The following is an 8,375-nucleotide window of genomic DNA, read 5'->3' on the forward strand; positions in this document are numbered from 1 at the left end:
TGGCTGTGCAAGGGTTAACAGCCAGTGAATTGTAAGCTTCATGAAACATTTCACTTCCCTCAGGCAGCTGTGCAAGGGTTAACAACCAGGGAATTGTAAGCTCCCCGAAACATTTTGCTTCCATCGGGCAGCTGTGGCTGTGCAAGGGTTAACAGCCAGTGAATTGTAAGCTCCTCTGAACACTTTGCTTCCCTCGAGTAGCTGTGGCCGTGCAAGGGTTCCTTGTGATTAGCACTGGCTGCAGGTTCCTATTTGTTGAGTCTAATGGCAGCCGTGAGTTTATATCATTCCATGAATCCAAAGGCAAGTGTATGAGGGACAGTGACACGCCCATGAGGAGCTGCCATGCTGAGTGTCACTTCTGCTGTGCCATCTAATTGCTCATCTAATGGGGAAAGCCCACAATTAGCAAGTAAACATAATCAAATACTAGGGGTGCCACCTTTTGTGGTTTGGGAGTTGGGGTAGGAGGTGGGGCAGAGACATTCACACAAATACCAGGAAATACACTCCCTGTGCAAAGGAAGTAGAGACAGTCACACGAGTACCAGGAAATACACTCCCCATGCAAAGGAAGTAGAGACAGTCACACGAGTACCAGGAAATACACTCCAGCGTGCAAAGGAAGTAGAGAAAGTCACACGAGTACCAGGAAATACACTACCCCGTACAAAGGAAGTAGATACAATCACACGAGTACCAGGAAATATACTCCCCCATGCAAAGGAAGTAGAGACAGTCACATGAGTACCAGGAAATACACTCCCCCATGCAAAGGAAGTAGAGACAGTCACATAAGTACCAGGAAATACACTCCCCATGCAAAGGAAGTAGAGACAGTCACATGAGTACCAGGAAATACACTCCCCATGCAAAGGAAGTAGAGACAATCACACATGTACCAGGAAATATACTCCCTGTGCAAAGGAAGTAGATACAATCACACGAGTACCAGGAAATACAGTCCCCCGTGCAAAGGAAGTAGAGACAGTCACATGAGTACCAGGAAATACACTCCCCATGCAAAGGAAGCAGTGACAATCACACGTGTACCAGGAAATATACTCCCCTGTGCAAAGGAAGTAGAGACAGTCACACGAGTACCAGGAAATACAGTCCCCCATGCAAAGGAAGTAGAGACAGTCACACGAGTACCAGGAAATACACTCCCCCATGCAAAGGAAGTAGATACAATCACATGAGTACCAGGAAATACAGTCTCCCATGCAAAGGAAGTAGAGATAGTCATGTGAGTACCAGGAAATACACTCCCCATGCAAAGGAAGCAGTGACAATCACATGTGTACCAGGAAATATACTCCCTGTGCAAAGGAAGTAGAGACAGTCACATGATTACCAGGACATTGGCGTGTGTCAGGCTCTGTGGGCTCAAGAGGCATTGATTAAAAACCCAAAGTACAGCATTTCCTGGCACATCTGGCCTTTAGCTTTATCAAAGGGCAAATAAACTGTGAGTCCTGTGCTTTTAATAACTTTAGTATCCTTAACCCATAATATACCCAGCGCATCATCATGTTACAGGGTGATGTTCTATCCTACCCACCTTTCATTACAAATTTACACCCTTCGTAGCGATTCTATGCCCCATGTAGCCAACCCCCCCCCCAGAGAAACCACTTGATATCACCATAATAATAATAATAATTATGTATCAGTCACATGATGAGTCAGATCTCCTTCACTAGGCTGGTGATCAAACCAAGATCATATTTAGTGTAAAAATCCAAGAACTCTTTTCAGTAATGCTTGTCCAAGATCTTCTCTCCTTATTCCCAAAGTCCTCTTCTGAAAAGGCGACATGGCGTCGATCCATCGGGCGGCGCTCGATTTCTCCTCCCTGCCTTCTATAGGAGATAGCCAGGGAGGAGAAATCGAGCGCCACCAGATGGATCGTCATCATGTCGCCTTTTCAGAAGAGGAGCACAAGCAGAGTATCGGTAAGATATTTCTTAATAAAGTCTTTGCGAATGTAAAGTTAAATGTGTGCTGGTGTTTTTTTTTTCATTAAGGGCAAACAAATTTTTTATAAAAAAAAATGTCATGTTACTGTTCCTTTAAGCTATGCCCCCTGCGGTTCCCAAGTGTCCAGTAGATGGTACTGTGCTATAGTATAAAGGTCTGGCTAACCATGTGCTTGGGGTCCATTGCTTTAGCCCTTACCAAGCAGGCAGAAGAGTATGGGTAGTGGAACCTAGGTACATTAGGCCTAGTAAAGGATAAGCTACACTCTTTAATAGGTCACTCTAGGAGTTACAGACAGGTTATTTAGCTAAGCAGCTCAAGGCTCAGATGTGGAGAGTCAGAGGGATTAAGATCCCGAGTAGAGACTAAGTGCATAGACTTAGGGATGTAAAGATTCCCCTGGGTTCCACTTAGAGAAAAGACTGAAAGCTGCGGCACCTTTATTTGATGCTCCACTGCTGCTGTGTATGTTCCTGCAGGGACTAAGCTGATCTCTGGTGCTTGTGAGTATTATCTATGTGCTCTGTGTTCCTGTTGATTCCTATGAACTCCTATGTGGATGAAGTTGTTGAATAAACTAAGTTCTCTGGTTAATCATAAAGAACCACTGGTGCCTCTGAGAGGTACTGGGGCATTTGTTAGTCCCAACGGCATAGATTAAACTCTTAGAGGCCCATGGGGGTGGTAAATGCTCTTTTGGGCTAATCCTCTGGCCAAATGGCAACCTACCAGCACCCACTGGCCAAATCTAGGGAGGAGAAATAGGTCAATCAGCCCAGAGGCTTATAGGAGTCTGATAGGGGCAACTAAATACTGTTAAGATCAGTACTGGGCCAGTCCATGAAGCCCACAGATACTCTCAGTATGTGAATATAATAAGGACAAAGTGCTGCAGATCCTCTGCTTCTTTCTCCTTCCCATCCTCTGGGAGTTGTGTTACCAACCCCTTATGTGCCAGTGACTGTGCCAAGTCTGGGACATTGCCTACATGATGCCCACTATGACTGACACATTGTGAGGAGTGGGTCCCATACCTTGTAGGCCTGTACTGTGCAGTCTGTACATGTGCTGGATTATATGTCAGTGATGCTGCCCTCCTGTGGCTGCTGATGGGAAGTGCAACCTATATCCACCATTACTGTCAGTTGGAGATGATTAATCCCAGAATGAATCCATTTGTACTTTATTATAAGTGGATCCAAGAACTTTACTTCCAGGACTAATATTATTATTATTAACATTGATTTGTAGCTGAAGTAGTTTAGAGATGAAAGGTAGCAGAGAGATAGGTCAGAGGTTTCAAGATTGGAGGGATCAAGAGAGGGTTTTGTCAGAATGGGGGTGACAAGAGCATGTTTTAGTTGAGAAGGAAACAGTCCAGTTGAGAGGGAGAGGTTAAATAGATGAGTTAAGGCTTTGATTAGACAAGGATTGGTATTGTTGAGAAGTTTTGAGGGAAAGGGATCAAGTGGGCAGGTGGTAAGGTGAGAAGAGGCCAGAAGCTTTGAGATTCCTCATCAGTGACAGGGGTGAAGGAGCACATGAGAGATTGGGGAGTGTGGAGGGAGGGTGGTGGAAGTCTAGGGGGGTTGAGTAGTGTAATGTCCCTTCTGTCAATTTTGCTTTTGAAGTGCTCAGGAATGTGCAAGGAGGGGTGGAGAAGGGGAAAGAAGAGAGTTAAAGGTGGAGAAAAGTTGTGCTGGTTTTTTATTTGGTTTTTTAGTTAATAAGTGAAGTAAAGTAAGTTTGTTTGGCATGGGAAAGGCTGGTGTAGGACTGTAGGGCAGATATGTAGCTCCAAAAGTCTGATTTTAAGCAGGATTTGCACCAGTGATGCTCAAGTGCAAGTAAGTGTCTTTGGAGCGCTTTTGTATGAGCAGTATGCCAAGGTTGAAGTGGTTTGGGTCTACCATGTTTAGTTTTTGCAAGAGCAAGCTCATTAAGGGCAGTGGTGAGAGGACTATAGTAGACAGAGGTAGCCACATTAGGACATGAGATGGCTGAGATATTAGAGTGAAGAGAGTGAAAGGAAGAAGAGAGATGAGACTACAGCTTGCAAGTCACGGTAAGTACGTGTTTGGGGAATAGCAGGGGGTGAGGAGGGAGTTAGTGAGAGTTGAAATGTGACCATATTGTGATCAGAGAGGGGAAATGGTTAGTAAAATTGGTGGTTGAACAGAGTCTGGTAAATATGAGATCCAGAGCATTACCATTGGAGTGAGAGGGGGAGTCTGAGCACAAAGATAAGCCTAGGGAGGAGGTTAATGAAAGAAGTTTAGAGACAGAGAGTTGTTAATGTTGTTAACGGGTATATTAAAGTCACCTAATATGATGGATGGGATTTTAGATGAGAGAAAGTAAGGAAGCCAGGCAGCAAAGTTGTCCAGAAATTGTGCAGTTGCTCCTGGTGGTGGATATATAAGAGCAATGCAGAGTGAAACAGGAGAAAAGAGCCTAATGAGACTCAAATGAGGAGAATGATAGAGAGGGAACAGGTGGAAGAACTTTAAAAGTACAGTGGCGAGAGATAAGCAAACCTACCCCTCTGTTTCCAGGCCTTGGAGTATGAGTAAGGTGTAGCCTCCATAGGACAGGGCAGCAGGTGAAGCAGAGTCAGTAGCAGAAAGACAGGTTTCAGTAAGTGTGAGAAGGTTGAAGGAATTGGCAATTAAATAGTCTTGTATAGCGGTGAGTTTGTTGCAAACAGATCTGACATTCCAGAGAGCACAGGAAAGATTAACTGGGTTTTGGGTATAGGAGTAAGTGTTCTGTACTGTTGGAATTTGCTCCGGAGAGAAGGAGCTCGTGGTCGTGATATAACTGGGATGGGGTAAGGGCCAGGGTTTGGGGAAATGTCCCCAGCTGCCAGTAATAGAAAGGAAAGATAGACTAAGTGAGAGTGGGATTTGTAAATTCTGGGCATAAACTTTCCAGTGTATGAGCAACACTGTTATGTTTACACAAATTGCTCGGTCAATAAAGATTGCATCATCGTATGTCAATGCTTCTTTAAGAGACTCCAGATCATCAAATTCTACATAACAAAATCCTTGTCTGTCTCCTTGTCTTGGACAAGCCGTACACTCTGTACACTTAGATCTTTAAATATGTTATCTATGTCTCCTTGTATTGAATGGAAGATTTCCAACATGTGCTGTAAATGGAGGTTCTGTAGGTAGCTCTTTCTGTTTGCAAGATCCTGGACCAGAATCTCCACATCTTGGTCCACGGCCGCCACCGAAGCTACTGTAGGCCCGATCATCATATGTCTCGTAATCCGCCCAGGGGTGCTTCGCCAATGAGGCGAGTTGAGGCAGCAGCGCCCCACTAGGTACCAGGGGCAGCAAAAAGCAGCAAAAATGCTGCTATTGGTACTTTAAGAGCGAATTTCTGGGGGAGGGGGGGGCAGCAGCAACTGCTGCTGCCTCAGGCGGCGGAGGGGCCAGGATCACCCCTGAATCCGCCATTGCTGCTCTTTCCTCTCTGCAGTCGAAGCAGCCCAGTCTGAGCAACACTGATTGGAGGCCTGGCAATGAACCTTATGAAATCAATATGGGGCAACCCCAGCTCCTTCATGAAGTCCTGTTGCCTCTGCTGGTGTGGGAAACCCTATCTACATGTACACAATATATATGAGCCGCACACTCATATATATGGAGTTGTGAAGCTTAGCCCATTTATTATAGGGGGTATAAATGACTTATCCCTTATCCCATAGTCCTCCTTTATCCAATCAGTCCTTCGTGATGTAAAGAGCCAAAGAGAGGCTTGGGAGGCACATAACAAATGTGCCCATAGATACAATGTTGACATAATATTTTCTTAAATAAGAGAAAAGTAATACTCACTACCAGGGGGCTTATAACTTTACCTTTACTCATTTTCATATCCCCACCAGCATTTCTGATCTCCTGGAATCCCTCCCTCAGTCATGGTGGTCACCTCAGAGCCAGTACCCAGTAGGTAGTGGCCATTTGCCCCCTAGTTCTGCGTTCACAAAGGGTGTAGCATCAATCAGTCCTTCTGTATTGTACATACCCCTTTCCCATGGTTGGCCTTTTACCACAGGCACCTCTAGTTTGAATGTAAATCATCCTTGGAATCCATTTCATAAAGGGGGCACACTCTCACCACATGCCTGGGGGTCCCACAGTTACAGCAGCGAGGGGGCCCCCACCTGGCCAACACTGTCCTTTGTTATGCACCCCCCCTCTTATGGGGATTGGCGACCCCCACTTTCTTGATTGCTATGGATTGTTGCATCTCTTTCACCTTTCCTTTTAGACCTTGGACGGCTGAGGTGACTGCAGCCGGGACAGTTTATTTTCCTTCTTGGCTTCTCTCTATGGCCTCCCTCAGGATGACTTAGCATAGGAGACTGTTAACCATTCAGATCTTGTCTATCTTAGGGTTGTGAAAGAGCAGGCTATTAGGTTAGATGACTATGGCTAAGCCTTGGCTATTAGCTTTGGTGAGTTAATTCCACAGGTCCTGTGTACCACTGCAAATGGTGGGAGTATCTCTCCATCTCATTGCACTTGGGTGAAGAACTTGGTTCAGAGATCAGTGGCTGTGGAAACTTCAACATAAGGTCCCTGCACATGGGGACTCAACCAGGGTAGAACTCATTGCAGCCAGCAGTTGCAGCACTGTCTTGCGACCCTCCACTTCCATCGCCTCCATGCTCAGTGGGTACTCAGTATAAGAAAAAAATATCCCAAAGCTGCCGCTAGAGGTTCAACATTCATATAATTACCCAGTATATTTTAAGGGAAAGTACACCCGGAGCCACCCCAAAGTGGGCACAGTTGGAGAGTGGTTCTCAATCTCTCGGCCCTGTCTGTTACAGCTAGATTGGTGCTTGGCAGTAGGGCCACCGCTGATATTCAACTTCCAATCCTTTCATCCTGCCTACTACGCCAAATGTAAAAGTCAATAATACATAGGGCAGGCTCCAAGTCTTAACCAAAATGATTGTTTTTTTAGATTTATTTATTGTTTGTATTACTTGATTTGTTTGTAGGTGGGTGGTTTGGGTGGGCAGGGTGCTAATGAGTTGTTTTAGGACACATGGTTTATCCTGAGTCTCGTTGTTCAGACAGACTTTATGGTGGTAGTTCATAGGGCTGCTATTCTGTAGGTGTACCAAGTAAGAAAGCACCCTCTTTTGTATGACAAACAGTAGGGGGAAATCGGCCCAGCTCAGCACTGTTTGGGGAGCTCTGGGGGACCGAGATCCACCATCAAAAGGGCACAGACATCAACCAAATGGATTTCTACTGGAGGCCTGACTGTGCGGCACTTCATCTTCCATTCATCTAATTCATTGGTGGCCAGTGGCCAATCTGTTTGGACAAAGAAAAATCTGCTACTGCTGGTTTAGAAGACCTGACACCAATGATCTTAACTTAAGTAGGTGACACTGGCCACCAATGTTTTTTTTAACTTGTAGGGGGCCCTACCCCATCCACCAGTGAACCTAAGTTAAGTAGGGGCCTCTACTTAAGTAGGGGCCTTTTTTTACTTGTCCTCGCCCTCTGTGTCTCCAAAACTTCTGTCCTATCTCTTTGTGTCTCATCTCTCCTTTCCTATCTCTCCTAGTGTCTCCTCTCTCTCCTGTCCTCTCTCATTGTGTCTCCTCTCTCTCCTCCCATGTCTCCTCTCACCTGTCCTCTCTTCCCTGTCTCCTTCCCACCTGTCCTCTCTCCTTGTGTCTCCTCTCTCTCCTCCCAGGTCTCCTCTCACCTGTCCTCTCTTCCCTGTCTCCTCTCATCTGTCCTCTCTCCTCTTGTGTCTCCTCTCTCCTGTCCTGTCCAATCTCTCTCTGTGTCTCCTCTTTCTCGTCCTCACTAGTGGGACAGGGGGTACATGACTTATCTACACACAGTACATGAGAGAGTCACGGACGGATTCTCCATTACAGGAGGGGGATTTCAGACTTATGTCTGTTCCGTTGTTTAACACCCACATTATGGTTTAAAACTCTAACACTCTGTGACAGAGAAAGAAAATAAAACAACATTCTTTAATTTTAATGAGAGTGGGGCCAGAAGAAGAACAAGGGACAGTTTGTGTTCTAACAAGAGATGTCCTGTGTCCCTCGAAGCCCACTCCAGGCATTTATTCCCCAGCCCTGTTACTACAATACTATGTGTGGTGCAGGGTCATGGAACTGGCCATTGTCACCCAGAGTACAGCACATATAGTTACTTTGCAGTGGTTACATATAGGAGCACAGCACTGTGTATATATATATATATATATATATATATATATATATATATATATATATATATATAATATATATATATATATATATATATATATATATATATATATATATACTGGATTTTCCCCCTGTATAGAGAAAGCAGTGCCATTTAGTGCAAAGA

The sequence above is a fragment of the Xenopus laevis genome, chromosome 8S (assembly GCF_017654675.1).
Source record: "Xenopus laevis strain J_2021 chromosome 8S, Xenopus_laevis_v10.1, whole genome shotgun sequence".
Lineage (NCBI taxonomy): Eukaryota > Metazoa > Chordata > Amphibia > Anura > Pipidae > Xenopus > Xenopus laevis.